We start from the raw sequence: 18889 nt of genomic DNA, 5'->3' as shown, positions 1-18889 counted from the left end.
TCACGAAACTCCTTTTCAACATGTTATATATTTATCAAACCACTAGAGTGTAAATTCTATGAATAAGTCCTCTCATCTCCCAACCAGTAGACGCCATGAAAATTATAACTACAGAACATTGTTAGTATTGAAAAAAGGCTACTTTCTGCAGATTGAAACATATCAGCTGCTGCAGTCTCACAATAGAAAAATCGGCCTCTCTCTGCTTGGGCCACTAACCCGGGCCACACCAGGCATCCCACCTCACCCCAGGTCGGTCCTCACATTTATTCGGGAACAAAGGTGAAGCAACCTGAATGGAAGTCATGGGGCTGCCGACTTGCTGCAGGAGATATCTGAGAATGGTTCCTTCCTTTCTCCCCAGCCAGTTGGATTAATGGGTAGAGAACAAATTGCAGGTGGATTTACACAAAGCAATCATGCAGCCCGGCACATACAACCACTTGGAGCCATGAGAACGCAGATATGGGCGTGTCAATCAGGCACGCAACTTTAGGACCCACCTCTTGGCGCTGAACAAATGAAATAAGCATTTTGAGTGGCCGATTTTACCCTGAGGGTGTACGAGCTGCTAAGAATGAGTAGGATTACCTCGTTGGCTTTTGAAAAGAGGCTTCTTTGATCACTTTTAACTTAAGATTTTCATTCGCCCTGACAAATGCCAGCGGGAGAAGTTTTCAGAATAGATGATACGGCTGCGCAAAGAGATTCTTGTCTCCTCCAGTCTGATCTCTCTGAGGCTTATTTATGTAGGCAACCTGCAATGTTCAAACGACAGGCCAGCCCTGAGAATGGTCTCAGCCATGAGTGGTCTCAGGCAGGCCATTCCACCAAGTGGCCATTAGCAGGATCAACATGGTGGCCATCAGAGAACTATATTGATCAACTTCTGTCAGTCCACATTCTGCTAGTGCTCACAGAGCCTTTCAGTAGTGTGTGTGTGTGTGTGTGCGCGCATATGTGCACGCTCGTGTGCATATGCGTGCGAACGTGCATGCAAGCGCACACGTTTTACAGCTGTTTCGCGTACTTCGAATCGGTATATAGTAGAATGGGCAAAGTAGTAAGGTTCTGCCATTTGTGTATAGAAAGTATAGTATTTTCCAGACTACCAGGAATAAATGTCTGTCTGAGGTTTTATTTTACTTTCAGAAAAAACTTGAAGCAAACTGATAACAAACAGCCTGTGTCCACTTCCCACTGCAAACCACTAGACTGAAATGGTGTGAAAATGACATGATACTGTTTTCTCCCTCCTTTTTGGTACCAGGAACATCTTATAGAGAATTTGGGGTACTCTTTCCAAAAAAAAAATCAATAAGAAAATCTATTGATTAGCTAATGTTCGTTGATAACCTATTCTGAGCTAGGTGTTACAAATCATAGTCCCTGCCCTCAGTGGGCTTAAGACTCATGGAAACATACAGAAACATCAAAGTATGAGTCCCAACACAGAGCAAGGCTGCATCTGGTAAGTACTAAAGAAACAGTATAGACTTTGGCAAAGTTGACCATAAAAGATAGATAGTAATTATATTAGGCTTGCATGTTATACGATTTCTGGCTCATCAACTCAGTTCTGCCCTTATAGAGAGAAAGCAGCTATAGACAATATGTAAATGAATGGTGTGGCTGTGTCCAGTGAAATTGTATTCACAAAAATGGAGGGCAGGCTGAATTTGCCTAGAGGACTGGGCCTTGTTTACCTCTGGCATAGCCATTAAGTAGTGGGGGTATTTAGAGAAAGGAGGGAGTGTTAAAGTGGGCAGAAAGGAAAGTCTTCATGCAGTAGTGGGAGGTTGAAGACTATGTGGGAATTAGGCAGAGAGGTGATGTTCTCGGAACACTGTAAACAAAGGCTATGTATAATAGGAAGTCTCTGTGTTGGGTGAGTGGGAATAAAAAAAAACAAAAACAAAAACAGGTTTCTCCAGGACAGCACTCCAAGAGGGAAGGGCATTTCCTTTTCTGACAAGCAATTGCTGAGAGATTAAATGCACAAATAGGTCCTCAGATGCTCATTCCTAAAACCACAGTGCCCTGTTTAGGCCTTTTTGGTTTTCCAGCAAGCTGTTATGTTTCTAGCCTATCTCTTTCTGCAGGATTGGCATTTCAGGCTCCAGGGTACAGAGATGAATGAAATTCACAGAAATCTCACAAGAATGAAATTCATTGTATGAGTATTTGGGAAAGTTCCTTTGCAATGTTTTCTATTGTCAAGAGCTGCGCGTGAATACAAATGACCAAGACAGTTCTAAGTGTCTGTCTCTGGTGACGAGAGGTCCTAGTTCAGACCAAACCCTAAACCAAAAGGGTGGCATTTCTAAAAGCGCATCAGTCAGAACACTAGCCTGGCCAAAGGATTCCAGGAAACAAGGGTTCTGTGGTGTGAACTATGCTACCTCCTAGAGGTTGACCAGGTACGCCAGAAAATTAAAGGATAGGAGAAGGCCTGTGGCAAAGAAATCTGTTTAACTTGCACATCCATGAATTTCCTAAATATTTAACCACAGGATCTTTTTCCATGAAGCATCTATGAACATTTCATGGAACCCATTTTGGAAAACAATGCTGGAAAGAAACAGACGTAGGAATAAATAGTGCAAACAGTTTCCAGTTGTAGCTTCAAGTTCACATGAAAGACAAAGGGGGTGGTGAGACAGAGAAAGATTTAAAAACTCAAATGACTCTTGGGCATAAGTATACGGTGGAATGCAGCCTTCTTACTTCTTGTAGCTATTTAAAGTCTACTGGTCCCAACGTACCCACAAGGTTCCAATTTCAAGTGAACTGGAGTACTAAAATGCTGAGATGGGATAGCAAAAAAGGGAGAGAGGGATATTTAAACTTATTTTCTTCTTCTTTTCCCTTACTGTTGTTGATGTGAAACTTCTGGCTCTCTTCCCTTCTTCCATGTCCTTCTGGAGCCTTTGTTTGACGGAAAGCATGAAAATGGTTGTCATCGTGAGCTATTCTTGGCAGGCAGAACTGAGCTTGGAGGGAAAACAAACGTATGATTAACAAGTACGTAAACATCCCCATCCAGGCCTAACTCCCCTCCTCTGTAGAGCAGAGGAGAGCTGTGCAGAGGAGCGAAGCAACCAAGAATTCCATTGCAGTATCGGGAGAATTCACTGGGAAATTCTGTGAAATTTGCTGCAGAGTCAGACGTGACAATCTAATTAAACACACTCTTACATCGAAGAGGTTGTCCTCCACATTTCATAGCATTTTCTTTTGTTTCTTCTGTGTGTTTCTAGGACATACTAATCTTTATGTGCTCTATGGCGATCTAGTTTTATTAGGTCACTCATTTAGTAAATATGTATTCAGGTCTGTATACAAACACTGTACAATGAATACTTGGAAATCGGTCAAGAACACGTGACACGATCCCTGCTTCTGAGAAGCTGGTGGTCAAGATGGGGAGAGAGACCCCGAAGCTAATAGATGCAGTCAGGTGATAGAGACGCGTACGTGCTGGCTGTCTGTATAGGCATGGGGGAATCCAAGGGAAACGGTTGTCAGTTCTGCCTGGAAATGCCAGAAGTTTCATGCAGGGGCTGGACTTAGAACCAAATCTTAAAAATGAGCAACTGGGTGTGTGCTAGACAGGTGGGTATTCACATGCCCCAGAGATGTTTTACTAACCAGTAATGGAACTAACCAGTTCCATGCACAATTAGTGATCTGCAAATCCTTGTGCTATTTCATTTCTATGCCATCTTGTAATTGAGAATGTTTAAAAAAAATTTTTTTTTTTTTTTTAGTGTTTATTCTTGAGAGACACAGAGTGAGGGGGGGAGGGGCAGAGGGAGAAAGGGAGACACAGAATCCGTAGCAGGCTCCAGGCTCCAAGCTGTCAGCACAGAGCCCAATGTGGGGCTCGAACCCACGAACCGTGAAATCATGACCTGAGCCAAAGTCGGACGCTTAACTGACCGAGCCACCCAGGCGGCCCAGTTGAGAATATTTTATCATCAGGAATCTTCAAATTGAAATGTATGAACCTAAGGTGGTGGGTGTTCAAGATAATCCACTGCAGTGTGGAAAGAAAATGCCAGAACTTTAAAAACTTCATCTCATCCCTTTGAAATTTCTAGTTTTGAGTTTTATAATGTGCATATGAAAACCATTGTACATGTTTATAATTTATAATTACGTATACATATATTGGTGGTGCACGAGGCAGTTTTTTTTCACTTATGAGGTGCATGATCAAAAAGCTTTGTAGAGCACCATTATTGATTGTTCATCTGTGAAGTGGCTGCACCTATCTCAGATTTGTCTTCTTTATTCAACAGATTATTCCTCCGAGTTTTCTTAGATATGATTATCATTATTACTAATAGTAATATACTATTTTATGCCTCTGTTGTGTTTCAGATTTTGTACTAGGCATTTTGCGTAAAGTACCTCAGTTTACTTTTATAATAGTCCTAGTGAGACTGAGATAACTATCCCAGTATGTGATTGAAAAATTTAGGAGCAGGTGCTTGGGTAGCTCCAAGGGTTTTGGCTCTGAAAAACGATCTGAGCCCCACGTTGGGCTCTGCGCTGACAGTGTGGAGTCTGCTTGGGATTCTCTCTCTCTTTCTCTCTCTCACTCTGCCCCTCCCCCACTTGCGTTGCCACTGACACAAAAAGAATAGATTGATTTAAATGACAATGTGTTGGGGTGCCTGGGTGGCGCAGTCGGTTAAGCGTCCGACTTCAGCCAGGTCACGATCTCACGGTCTGTGAGTTCGAGCCCCGCGTCAGGCTCTGGGCTGATGGCTCAGAGCCTGGAGCCTGTTTCCGATTCTGTGCCTCCCTCTCTCTCTGCCCCTCCCCCGTTCATGCTCTGTCTCTCTCTGTCCCAAAAATAAATAAACGTTGAAAAAAAATAAATAAATAAATGACAATGTGTTGAACAATTAACAATTGCCTTTTCCAAGTCGATGACAATACATTCCTAATGTGCTTTCTTTGTTTTGTGGAAGGTGTTAGAAATCAAGTATTCACAGCCTTTTGCACTATAATTTTTCTATGAAAATGTATATGCCTGTGAACAGAAGTGAACTCTGATGCTCATTAGATTTATTCCTAAGCCTTTTTTGATACCTTTGATTTTTGAAAATGTATTTCTTCTTTGATCTAGAAAGGATTATCCATATCTGATAATGTATCATAAATAGGAAACATTTATTTAGTACTTACTATATATTAGACGCTGTAGAAATGAATCTTTCCATACAACAGCATGTCTCCAGCTAAGTTCCTCCTCAGGTAATAGCTAGTAAGGAATGGAGCCCAAATTGTAATCCAGGCATGTAACTCTGGTTTTCAGGAACCATGTTGTTAACTGTTAGGCTATATTCCCTCCCCACAGAAGGCCATAGAGTTGCCTGAACACAAATGTTCATTGCAGTGTTGTCTGCAATAGTAAAAACCTGGAAGCAACCTAAATGCCCATCAACAATGTCCATCACTGAATTATATTCCATATGGTACCCCCATGTGGAATGGAATACAATTAATGCTTTGCAGCCAAGAAAAGTGCTAATTGTATGGGTTTCCTAGGACTACCATAAGGAATTTCCACAAATTGGATGGCTTAAAACCACTGGAATTTCTCCTATCACTGTTCTGGAAGCCAGAGATCCAAAATCAAGGTGTCAGCAGGACCACACTCCCTCTGAAGGCTCTGGTGGGGTGGAGGTGGGATATGTTTTGTCTTGTCCAGCTTCTGGTGCCTCTAGGTGTTCCTTGGCTTGTGGCCACATCCTCCAAGCTCTGTCTTGTCTTCACATGGACCTCTCTGTGTCCAAATGCCCCTCTTTTCCCTTATAAGGACCCCTTTAGGGACCCTAAATCCAGCATGATTTCATCTCAAGACCTTTAACTAATTAAAATTTCAAAGACACTATTTCCTGATAAGGTCACATTCTGGGGCTCTGGATGGACATGAATTTGGGGGGAACATAACCCACTATACTAATTTAAACCTATATTGATTGAGATGTGAAATGAGAAATTATTAAGTAATTTCTATTACTCAATATATATACTTTATATTACTGGTGTGAGTTAATTTTTATAAAAAAGTATATGTTAACATGTGTGTATACATGCAAAGATGTTTAAAAGAGTACACCAAAATTTTAATATTGATTATCTCTCTGTGGTGGGATTATGAGTAATTTATGCTTTTCTTATTATTGTTTTCCATATAGGTTGTTTTGCTATGAAAAGAAATCAGAAAAACTTGTAGTTTGTTTTTGTTTTTGTTTTTGCACAAATCAATAGTTGACTCAAAATTTTCCAAACACTTTAATGACAGACTACAAAATCCTATTGGCCTTGGACCTTTGATGCTTATAGAAAATCACTTCAAGTTAGAAAGGATTTTGATTTTTGTTTGCACAGAAAAAACACTTTGTCAGTTCTTCCTGGCTCCCAAACTTCAAGTCCTTTGTTATTGCCCCCCCACCATTAACTACAAAAAACCTCTAAACCCATTTCTTTTCTTTTCTTTTCTTTTCTTTTCTTTTCTTTTCTTTTCTTTTTTTAACCTCTTGATTATGGTTCTACGTCTTTTTTTCTCCATAGAATCTTCGGATATTAGGCAAAGGGTTTTAAAAGTATTTTACAGTGTGAATCAGTATCCCTTTAATTTTTCCATGTGCAAAAACCCATCTTCCCACCAATATTGGGACTCTAGGTAAAGACTGCATCACACTTCTTTGTCTTCTCCCATTCTGGTAATCTGTCTCTGAATGCTAAGAAAACATGTGATTATCGGAGAGACTAATTTTTCCACATAAAGATATCTTTTTAAAATAAGTATTTAGTTCTTATAATGGCCTAATGTTTTATGAGAAACTGAAAGGCTTTCCCCAGCATGTATGCCTTTTATTTGCGGCAAATCTGCTGTTTCTCTCGAGGTGCTAGCTGTTGATCTGTTACCGTCAGCTATTCGGATGGGATTGTTCCTCTATTTGCTATCTCTGCAGTCAGAGTTCCAGCCCCTTGGGATGTTCAGACTATTTTTGTCGTCACCTTTGGAATTTACTTTCATGAAAAATACATTTGGAGGCTCTTAAGATTGAAAAAAATATTGAGAACATTAGCAGGCCCATATAGTCAAATTTACTAGGATGTCCCTGCCAGGCTGAGAAGTCTCTGAGGACACAAACTGTGTTTTCTCCCTTCTTGTACCCCCCATGTCTACCACCCTATCTGGCCCATAGCACTCACTAAATGAGCTTGCTTATATGGCTTCCAGGACTCTAGACCCCCTATCAGCCTCATTAGGCTGAAACTCAGAATATTATTTTCCCATCAGGGATGGGCAATGATAGTGCCCGGCAGCCTGAGGAGAAAGAGGACCAGCAGATCCTTACCTTGCTTCTGAGTGTGCGGACTTGTCTCTAGGATACAGAGCACGTGAGCATCTTGGTCCTCAGCTCTGGGCACACTTGCTTCTAGGCTGTGATTTAGGGATGCAAGACGATGAACAGTGGGAGGAAGAGTTTCTTCAGTGAACATGAAAAGGATTAAAGATCAAGGATATGTTGCCAGCTCCCCATGGATTCTACCCCAGTCATCAGCCAGGCAAAACATTTGGAATGGCTTCTTGGCCTCTGTGCCTCCAACCCCTGTCGTGCACATTCCCTACGTGAACGCTCTGTACAGTGCCTGGGACCAGCAAGCCCACCACAGACAATGTCCATGAACAACCCCCCCCTCCCAACTTCTGGGAAGAGTGTTGATACTGACTGTATTTATATATTATTTGGTGCTTGTGTGATGACAGAAGAGGCTGGGATAGCCAGGGCCAAATGGACTTTGGGTTTCCAGAATGCAGGAACAAACACTGGATGGCACTTTTTTTCAACAGAGACGACAAGGAGCCCAGAGGAATGCTGGTTTACACTGGGGGAGCAGGTGCTGCCTCAAGCTAGAGGTAATCCCCTCAGCAGTGGTAGTAAGGCAGAATCCTAAGTGTAGAGAAAATGCTGTATCCCTTTCCCTGAGCACATTAAAGATGGGGAGTGCCAGAATTCACTGAATGTTCATTTTGGGATTAGTGGCATGACTGAACTTGGTATTGTTTTGGTAATTGTCTCTTAGAGAAAGGAGGTAACACTGGTTAACAGAGAGTACCGATCATTGGGTGGCTTCATCCAGAACAGTCTTCAGGATAATATCAAGAGTAGAACATACCTTCCTGCGAGAAGAATAAAACAGAAAAGAAAGCAGCTGAGTCAATTGGGATGTTGAATAACCCACAACATTCTGCGTAATGACTGGAGCAGGGACGAAATGCCTGTGTCGTCTGCATTGTTTCTTGCTTCAAAAAAGAGAAGCTAAAAAACCTGATAAAGACAGAAGTAAGTTTTCTGTTTCAAGACTCCCAGTTGACACTGATAGATTCCTGTTAAAAAAAAAAAAAGATGTTTTCCAAAAAGTAAAATAAAATCTTATTGCAAAAATAGCAAAATTGCAAAGGAGGAGAGAAAAGTAGCCTCAGATTTGCGAAAAATATCAATCTTCAAAGTCCATTATCCAAAGACCTTGTACATCAATACTTGATTTGAATTATGGAGCTGGGTTGTACCTTCATTTACATGGTATTTCCCCAAGTAGCCAGATAATATCAATATCTTGCATTTATACGACGATCATCTTCCCAGATGGCTTCATTAAATTGTATGTTTTATGAGACCCACTTTCTGAAATGTGGTCATCTCTGAATGAGAATGATGCTCCTGGGTAACTCGGGGCAAGGGAAAAATCGTGTTTTGCATTTATGCTGTCTTTCTATCAGTGATCATAAAAATCTTTAGTTAGTGAGCATTTCCTGAGCATCTGCGTGGGCAGAGCCCGAGACGAAGCTCTATATGGTAACATACGGAAGATTAAAAGGCGTGGTCCCAACCCTCCAATACCGCAGTCTTTGTTAAGAACACTCTTTCTGTTTCACAAAAGTGAAAACTTGTGGCCAGAGAAGTTTAGAGAATTGGCAAAGGTCATGTACTATATTTGTTCCAAAAATGGGAGTCCTTGTTTCCAGGTTTGTGTATGAGTGATTTTGATAATAACATCATAAAATGTTTAAGCTGTTTCAAAGTTGTGTTTAAGTGGAAAGCTTAAGGCTTTGTTTTTAGTTGAAGAAGAAAAGATTGGACCCTAAAGAAGGAAAACGAAGAAGGGTCCTTTATGTTGTCAATATAGATTTGTACATATTGCTAAAATATCTAGGACTATAGTAATGGTGATGAGGGGGCCACAGAAGGGTAGGTTCCAACTCTGAAGAGTTTGGCTGACTTTACTTCTTTATTTTTTTAGATGTTTTTATTTATTTATTTTGAGAGAGAAAGAGTGCATGTGAGCAGGGGGCGAGAGGGAGGTGTGGAAAGAGAGGGAGAAAGAGAATCCCAAGCAGGCGCCACACTGTCAGCGCAGAGCCCTACATGGGGCTTGATCCCAGGAACCATGAGGTCATGACCTGAGCCAAAATCAAGAGCTGAACGCTTAACCTACTGAGTCACCCAGGCACCCGGGATTGGGCTGCTCTTGAAGGTAAGCTATTGCCTACATGTGGTGGTTTCAAGGAAAGAGAAAACCTCTCTTATGTCTTGAATAAAGACTTAATTTGTTGGCCTCTCTCTTTCCCTTGTAAAATTGTAAGTACCTCTGGTACTTCTGGTAGAAGGAACACAAGCTATGCCCAACATGATGTGTGGCACTCAAACTTCAGTCCATAGGGGCTATGAGGCATTTACATTGGTTGGATAAATTTATCATAGCCTTTCTTGAGAACTTAGGTTTTAACGAGTTTGGACAGGGGGTAGGGTGGAGAGAGGAAGGTAGGAGTAATGGATGAAAGATAAGAAGATGAATTAGTCCAGAGTAAAAAGAATGCAAAAAGAGAACCAACCGGGGCTGGGAAAAACTTGTCTTCTTTATAATCCCTCTAGAGACTGCACTGATGTGTAGCATACTATCCATCTGGAGATATGGGGATATAAGACTATTGTATTTAAAATACCTACAAGATCATACATCATGAGAGAAAACCCAATGCTAATACTGATCTTTTGGGACTTGGGGCAAGTCACTTCACTTACCTGGGCCTTAGATCCCCCATCTGTTAAATAAGAGAGTAGACTAGATGATCTCTAAGACAATTTTCCATCATACAGATGTCTGTTTAAGTGGGAATATGGGCCATTTGGAACAACAAGTAGGGGAGCAATTGTCCTGATGCTTACTTAGCTAGGTAAGGAGAAGGGACAATATTAAAATGAGGTCAAGTAACCCTTTCTTAATATACTACCAGAGCATTTTCAACACATCAGTCTACTGATCAAACTATATTGGATTCTATACTTTCTTTTTTTTATTAAAAAAAATTTTTTTTAATGTTTATTTAGTTTTGAGAGAGAGAGCACAAGCAGAGGAGGGGCAGAAAGAGGGAGGGACAGAATCCTAAGCAGGCTCCAGGCTCTGAGCACAGAGCCTGATGAGGGGCTCAAACTCACAGACCACGAGATCATGACCTGAGCTGAGGTTGGAAGCTCAACAGACTGAGCCACCCAGGTGCCCCTGGATTCTATACTTTCAATCTTAAAAGACCTTAGCCAACTTCCAATGCATTTGAATAACAGATGTTTCCTCTCCGTTGTACCTTTCTTTGTATTCTTTCTTTCCTAAACTGGGGTCTTGTTCAGAGATGTCGAACTTGTGGTTCTCTTATTTGTGAGAAAACTTTGAAAGTCTTTAGTTAAAAGTAGAACCGTGATCTACCAAAAGTTTTAAATTTCAAAACCTTTTCCCACAAAATCAGACTGCTAGGTTGTATGTTAAAATTCTAAGTGCTGTAAGAATTCAGACACTAGAAATATCCTAATAGTCAAAGCATGTAGGAAAAACTTCAAAGGAAAAATAGGGCTTAAAATTTGGCTTTGAGGAAATTTAAGATGGGACTTGTTGGAGAAAGAGGCTTTCTAGTTCTGAGAATATCTTAACAAAGACCAGGACTTCCCAAATGCAGGTTTAAGGAACATTCTGGCCAGAATGAAGTTTTCACTGACCCATGAATGCTCAGTAAAGTAAAGAGCAATGTAGTAAATGTGTCTGAAAACTAAATATAAGCAATGTTAAGGACCGTCTTTTATTTGAAACAGTGTCCTTCCTTTGTTTTCATGTTAAAACCTCCCTTTATGAAATGATAGTTGTTGTGGATAGTATATATTTTTATTTGGAGAAATAATGACTTTGAATTTGGCCTCCATATAATGTTCTCTCTTTTTCCCTTTGAAGTTTTACTGGCCAGGGAAATCCAAAGATCTGGGTGTCACCAGTGAGGTGAGCATTCCTGATATGCGGCCTTTACCGCAGCCCACATCCATGTAGGCCAAGAGGTTGGGTACAGTCTTCTAGGACAGCCAAGGACCACTGCATGTTATTTTATTTTACTTAGGATTTCATTTACCTGCTCCTGTGATGGCAGTAAGTGCTGATCACACTTAGCTGTGATGTTGATAGAGTTAAGCTTAATATACTGGACGTAGACATGTCCCGGATCTTTCAACTATATAGCACCCTGGGAAACATCATCTGCTTTGTAGACTTTAATTTATTTTCAAGCTATATGCCATGTTGGCAGCAGGAGAAGTGTCAGGCTGCTTACCAAGGTCCCTGCTTTGCATTGATGAAATAAAGGAACTCGTTCACAGTCCTTCCTCATTCGGTGGTGGTAGAATGCTAGATGGTTGGATTTTTACTTTAGTCCAAATATGCTGAGTTCCTCTCCCAGAAGCCAGTCTGGGGTATTGAAAGTGCTCCTTCACTCCTGCTTTCAGGGCGGGACCGGCCCTCTCAAGCCACATGTAAACACCCATTTCCGTCTGGAGGAGACAAGTGTGGGGATACAGTGGTTTATTACAAAACTTCCTAGTTTTCTGTTTCCAAAGTTGCCCCTCTGACTCCTGGCCTTATGCTGAGAAGTATACTAAGGAGTATAAGGGCATTTTAATGGCAATGCTAGGACTGGTGCCATGAAAAATGAGCTTTCTATATTTTAATAGGCAAATTTTGTAAACGCTTTTATTAGCTCACTCTGATCTTTGAGCTGATACGGAAAAAAAATACTTTAGAAACACAAACTCTGATTTCATCTTTTTCAACTCAGAGAAGAAAGAAATGGAGGGCAGATTAGATCGTGACTCGTTCAAGGTCACCCAGCTAGTTAGCCGAAATGCAAGGACTCCAAGTTGATCTAGTGGTGTCTCCCCCACCTCCCTCCACCACCCCACTGGAATTGAAATCATTACAATAGCCACTACCAAGTACTTAGCAATGGATATTTGATGGTGGTCCTTTCAGTCTGTGCCACGGTGGTTTTCAGTTTTTCCCTTCATCAGCACAGGAAGGCAAGGACATTGCACTGACTCTAATATATCATGCTTAGCTCTGGATTCCCTTGGTTTTATATTTCTGACTCTTCCCTCAGTTTCTTGTAGGACTTTATGATTTAATTTAATTTCAGCTTACGGCTGGGCTGGCTTTGGTACCCAGAAGAGTGGGAATTTGTCCTTTAAATTATTCACCCAGGGGAGTCGGTGTTCTTAGAAAGTGAGGGAGGAGAACCTATGGGCTTCCTGCCCTCGGAGGGAGGTGTGACACACACTGATCCCTTACTTGTTCCCGCTCCATGGCACCTTATCTCCTGTGTTCAGCCCTGGTTCTTATAATACCTTGTATTTCTGCAGAGCTTTTCACAGAGCAATTCACAGAGTATTTACACACTGACTAGTGACTAATTACACACCCGCAAGCCCTGCAATCACTCTGGACAAGCCACATTTTTCCACCTTAGGGTCTCTGTGGTTATTTGCAGAGAGAAACTTGGGGCAACAGTCTTGGCTCTGACGTCGGGACAGTTTATGGAATCTGGGATGCCCCTCTGGACCTCGTAGCTCAGGCCTGCGGTAGGTGCTAGAAGAGAAGGTCACCATGCCTCTAGCAGATGGTGCTGAAATTGCTGACAAAGCCAGACAAAAACATACGCAACAACTCACAAAGAACACAAGGTCTTAGAGAGTCACTTGCCAGGGTGTTTGGTACAGATACACAGGTGCTGTCTGATGCACAGAGTCCAGAATGGAGAGATTGTTGCCATTTTCAGTTAAAAGGTAATAAGGGTATGAGATGAATACAATTAACAGTTACTGTTTAGTGAGTGTCTACTATGCTAAATTCACTACATGTTTCATTTCATCCCACTGGCATTGAATCCTACTGTCATCCCCATTATCACATAATGTTTATTTATTTAAAGTTTATTTCTTTTTGAGAGAGAGACAGAGTATGAGTGGGGGGAAGGGCAGAGAGAGGAGGAGAGACAGAATCCAAAGCAGGGTCCAGGATCTGAGCTGTCAGCACAGAGCACAACATGGGGCTCGAACTCATGAACTGGGAGATCATGACCTGAGCGGAAGTCGAAAGTTTAACTGACTGAGCCACCCAGGCACCCCGAAAATGTACTGCTTTAAAGAGGTAAAATAATGTTCTCCAGGTTACCAAGACAGCTAGTGAGGGAGAGCAGAAAGGAACTCTGTCTGACTCTTAACTACGTAGCTGTACCTTCCCCATCCTAAGAAGGGGATGAGGGCATTAACAAGAAGCCAATATCTAGCGTGTTGATGTTAAATGGGGGTTATGCAGACAGGAGAGAACAAGACTGCCAGCATTCCATTTATGGGGGACTCTAAGAAAGGGAATGAAGTATTTTCAAAGTTTAATTTTTGGCAATGGAGTGGCGTGGAAGCAACGGGAGAGCCCCTAATAAACTGAAATGTCTCCACAGGGTGTTCTCTGGCGAATTCAAACAGAAAGTAGACAGGCAATCGAGTTTGAAGATAAAACACCAATGGCAGCCGGTAAGAATATTAGGCGCTAATGACCAGAATGGAGGGGAGTATGTGAAACATGCTAAGCCTTCGAGGACTCGTGCACTTATGTAGAGAAGGAAGAACAAGGAACAGATGTCTTTGCTGCTCGGGGCCAGGGCTCTGTTTGCTGGGCTCTGCTAACCTGGTGGCATTTTAAAGACTTGTGTGCAAATTTGCTGACACTCCTCTCATTGAGAGCGGGAGCCCGTGTCTCCTCTCTTGGAATCTGGGCCAACCTTAATGATCAGTTGACCAACAGAGTATGGCAGGTGCAACGCCGTGTGACTTTAAAGGTCACGAAGCTGCTCCCTGGTTTGATGCGCAGCAGTGGACGCCCGGAACACCCGGTGAGAATGTCAGATCTAAGGACAGCAGCCCAGGGAAAGAACCCATTTGCTGAGGGGGGCGAGGGGGGGCGTTTACCCCTGGGTGACCAAAGCAGTAGCCAGAGCTCAGAGCAAAGAGAAAATCAGAATATGTCAAGTATCGGGTCTTTGGGCACCTAACCGAAGCAAAAGTGAAAGATAAAAATAAGTCACAGGGTCAAAACCGGGGACAGGGTAGACTGGGGAATGCCAGAATTTAGGACTGAAGTTGTGAACAATCCAACTGTAAGTGGTTCAGGCCTGATGTGATGAGTCACGCAAGGCGTAGTTTCCTAGGTGGCCTGAAGCAATGTGCCTGAGGTTTAAGGAGCCTGATACTTGCAATGTTAGAAGAGAAGAGGAAGAAAATAGGATCACTTCACTGTTGTAATTCCTACGTATCCTCCAGCTGAAGGATTGCCAGATAAGGAAGGGCAGCACTAATACTAGTTTTTAAAATAAGGTGGATGCGGAAACGGTAAGAAAGCACTGGCCGTTCAAAATGCATATATGTCTCATGACCCAGCTGAGGCCTACCTCTCTGGGACACTGAAAGAATTTGGGGATAAAATGGAGGAGCTCCTGCCTGTAATTTTTTTTTAAGAATCTTAAGGATTAGGGGAAGCTGAAAATGGACAAATGTCTCATTCTCAAAACAGAGGTGAATCCTGTGAACTCTGGGAGATGGGCGTTACATCTGGGAAATTTTCTAGAACGAAGCATCAAAGAGATGATTTGCAAGCTCTCAGCAAAGGAATCAGCATAAGGTAGCAAAGATGAAATGGTTAGCCTGACTTTCTAAATGAATTTGCCAATCTGTAATGATATCACGCTGAACATGAGCTGGGCATATAGTAAACAGAATTCAATTTTTTTTTTTTTAATTTGAGAGAGAGAGAGAGTGAGAGCATATACATTGGGGAAAGAGAGAGAGAGAGAGACAGAGAGAGAGAAAGAGAGAGAGAGAGAATCTTAAGTAGGCTCCATGCTCAGTGTGGAGACCAACGTGGGGCCTGATCCCACGACACTGGGATCATGACCTTAGCCGAAATCAGGAGTCGGAGACCTAACTGATGGAGCCACGCAGGTGCCCCCAGAATTCTTTATGATGAATGGGTTTATGTCAAACCAAATGGCAGGGCTTTCTCTAGAGCCCATCACAGGCCTCTGTGTTTGTGCCATACTACACAAAATGTTTATTAAGGACTTGGAGTAAGATTCCGATAGCATGCTGATACAGGGCTGCAGGGTAATGTCAAAGCTTAAGGGGGCTTATCGTTATGTTGAACTGTGGAATTTGCATGGGGAAGACATGGTTTAAGAAGAAGAATTCAACAGAAAAATCATAACCCCTTTTGTTGAGGCACCCACCCGTCACCCTCAATGGAAAACATGGAAAAATCTCAACACCTCCCAAATTCTACCCACTTTTATAAAGGAATAGGATAGAGAAAATGTGGTTTGCATACATGGCAAGGATTTAAGAACTGTTTAAATTTAACAACTCAATACAACTTAATAGTAGGATGTGACTGCCAAAAATGCTACTGTACTGTGGTCTTATGTTAAAAGAAGTGTCCAAAAGGAGGGACGTGGTGATACGGCTTTGGTGTTTGTTCTGGAAGTAACTCTACAGAAGGGATGTTGATGGCCTGAAGCACGTCCAGAAGAAAGCAACCATTTTGGTAAGGGGACAGAGAACCTGTTATATGGAAAAGGGCTAAACAAACAGTATATTTAGCCAGGACAAGGGTCTGTGGGGGGGGGGGGGGGTGGGGGGGGGGCCTGGAACAGGAAGAGAATTTCACAATGTAAAGGTTGTCACACAGAGTGGAGTCAGTGGGTGGGAAACCATAAAAAACCTGGGTGTCGTTGAACTCCAAGAACTCTCTCGTACCTGGAGCTCTGCAAAGATGAAATAAGTTTCCTTAAGAGGTGAGGAAGGTTTAATCCTGGAGGCATTCAACAGAAACAAGAATGTCATTGTTCAAGGAGAATATCAAAGTGATTAGGATGATGCCCACACAACTATGACCTTTTATGACTACTCTATCACACTTATTCCTTATGATGAGAAAACTTTAATGAGGAGGAAATGGAGGACCAGAGAAGGAATGTGACTTGCCCCAGAATAACCAGCAGGTAAGAGAGAGCAGGACCTGATACCCCGATGTACCTCCTTCTACACAGTGCATATGCTTTTCATTTTCCCCAGGCTCCCGGAAATAAAACTGAGCTCCAGGAGTGGACACCATATCAATTTTTATTTTTATTTTTAAAAAATTTAGGTTTTTTAAAATTTGTTTTGAAAGAGAGATAGAGAGCGAGCCGGGGGAGGGGCAGAGAGAGAGGGAATCCCAAGCAGGCTTGGCGCTGTTAGGACGCAGAGTCTGATGCGGGGCTCGAGCTCATCAACTGTGAGATCATGACCTAAGCCAAACTAATAGTCAGATGCTTAACCGAGTGGGCCACCCAGGCACCCCACACCATATCGGTTTTTATTTTTTTTAGGTTTTATTTTTTTTAATATGAAATTTATTGTCAAATTGGTTTCCATACAACACCCAGTGCTCATCCCAACAGGTGCCCTCCTCAACACCCATCACCCACCCTCCCCTCCCTCCCACCCCCCCCCATCAACCCTCAGTTTGTTCTCAGTTTTTAAAAGTCTCTTATGTTTTGGCTCCCTCCCTCTCTAACCTCTTTTTTTTTTTCCTTCCCCTCCCCCATGGTCTTCTGTTAAGTTTCTCAGGATCCACATAAGAGTGAAAACATACAGTATCTCTCTTTTTCTCTATGACTTACTTCACTGAGCATAACACTCTCCAGTTCCGTCCACGTTGCTACAAAAGGCCATATTTCATTCTTTCTCATTGCCACGTAGTATTCTATTGTGTATATAAACTACAATATCAGTTTTTAAAATAGCAGAGGAGCAATGGGACCTTACGGGAGCTAAGGTGTCTAATAAAACTTCTGAAAATGGGGAACATCACCATGACTCTCCAGGCCTTCATTGAGCTACACATATTATTTCCCAGTTTGGAATGTCTTTTCTGCTGATGGTTTTATCATATGTCAATACTAACATTAATTTTATGAATCTAAAATCTGCTTCTGAAAAGTTTAAGTCTTTTTAATTCTCTCTAATCACTATTAAAGTATTAACTCCTAGTCTTTTTTTTTTTTAAAGCAATGCTTCTCAAATTCCAAAGGAATTAAATTTAAAATCATTTCAAGCAACGTCTTTATTTTTATGAATGATTTCTTTCGGTAATTTCTGTTTTGGGCAAAGCTCAGTCCCAGAAGAAACCTAAATTCAAGCCACTGAGTTTCCGTAAGTGTGCTTTATGTCTGTTACATCACCTAGCCTTATACATATTTTGGGAAATTTTCGACGATTTGATCATTTGTGTCTTTCATCTGTTATCAGATGAAATCCTCTGCTTTTGTGAATCAGCATGTATGCATATACATGAATAATTGGCAAGTCAGAGGAAATGCTCTGTTACTTTTTTCAGTCTCTGATATAAAAACAATATATGCTCTTAGACAACTACAAGTCTAGCTTAAGTTCAGTTAGAGATTAGAATACGCATTTTGCATTTGGGAGATACTGAGTACCATATGACCCCCTCCTGTGTGAATTCAGTTTGAATGCAAGAGTGTCATAGAGCTGAAACAACAGTGTGGTGAATTAGCAAGAGAGAACTCTCTTAGAGAACACCTTGTTATGTTTTTGACCTCAAATTGTATGGCCCCTTGTAATAATTAATAGCTAGTGTCGCCTCTCTGTTCTTGGTCTCTATCATTGCCTCTCTGACAAATAGTTTATAGTCTATAGTCTTTCCGGTTGTCTTCTCACTCTGATGTTTCATACCTCAGTGAGTTTGTCTTAGAGCTGTGTTCTGCATTTGCTTGCTCATCCATGGTGACCTTGTTTGGGCTTTGTTTAGTTTATTTGTTGCCTGATGATACATACCAAGCCTTACAGGGACCATTTGACTTAATATACATTCAATTTATTGACTTTAGTCACCACTACTTCCTAAAAGACCCAAAAGCACCCCAAAAGGGTTACACCAAGGCCACTACTAAAAGATGATTGCCCTTCTTACTGAGCTCTTCTTTCAGAGTTTTGGGGGTTCACTCTGCTTCTGTTCCCTGTCCTTCTCCCCTCTTTGGTCACATGTGATCATTGTTTTTCCTTTATAGCCAGCACCGATCTTATTAATAATCACAGGTTGAAGCGTGCAACCATGAGAATTCAGGTTAATTTGCCTGCTGTGATTAGATTGATTTATAAGCACCTCTGTCACTTCCTTCTTCCTCCCCAGTTTGTTTGAATGTTCTGTAGAGTATTTCCACCAAACAAAAAAATTATAAAATCAGGCTAATGAGTTTATACTCAAGAAGATAAACATCCTTATTATAATATCACCTCACATTTTTGTTTGTTTTTAAGTAGGCTCCATGCCCAATATGGAGCTTGAACTCACAACCCTAAGATCAAGAGTTGCATGCTCTACTGACTGAGCCAGCCAGGTGCCCTAACATCACCTCACATTTGTAACTACTACT

General features: G+C 41.7%; 1 long non-coding RNA gene across 1 annotated transcript in view; it reads left to right on the top strand.

The window, feature by feature from the left end:
• The window catches only part of LOC147578414 (uncharacterized), a 59058-nt gene extending 40169 nt beyond the window's left edge, over positions 1-18889 (top strand). The window contains exon 3 of the long non-coding RNA XR_015255173.1: positions 18777-18889. This is a non-coding gene — a long non-coding RNA (uncharacterized LOC147578414). The remainder of the gene's footprint in view (positions 1-18776) is intronic.

This window comes from Puma concolor, chromosome C1 (assembly GCF_028749965.1).
Source record: "Puma concolor isolate L17-30 chromosome C1, mPumCon1.1.hap2, whole genome shotgun sequence".
In the NCBI taxonomy this organism is placed as follows: Eukaryota; Metazoa; Chordata; class Mammalia; order Carnivora; family Felidae; genus Puma; species Puma concolor.
This window is presented reverse-complemented; position numbering and strand designations above follow the sequence as displayed.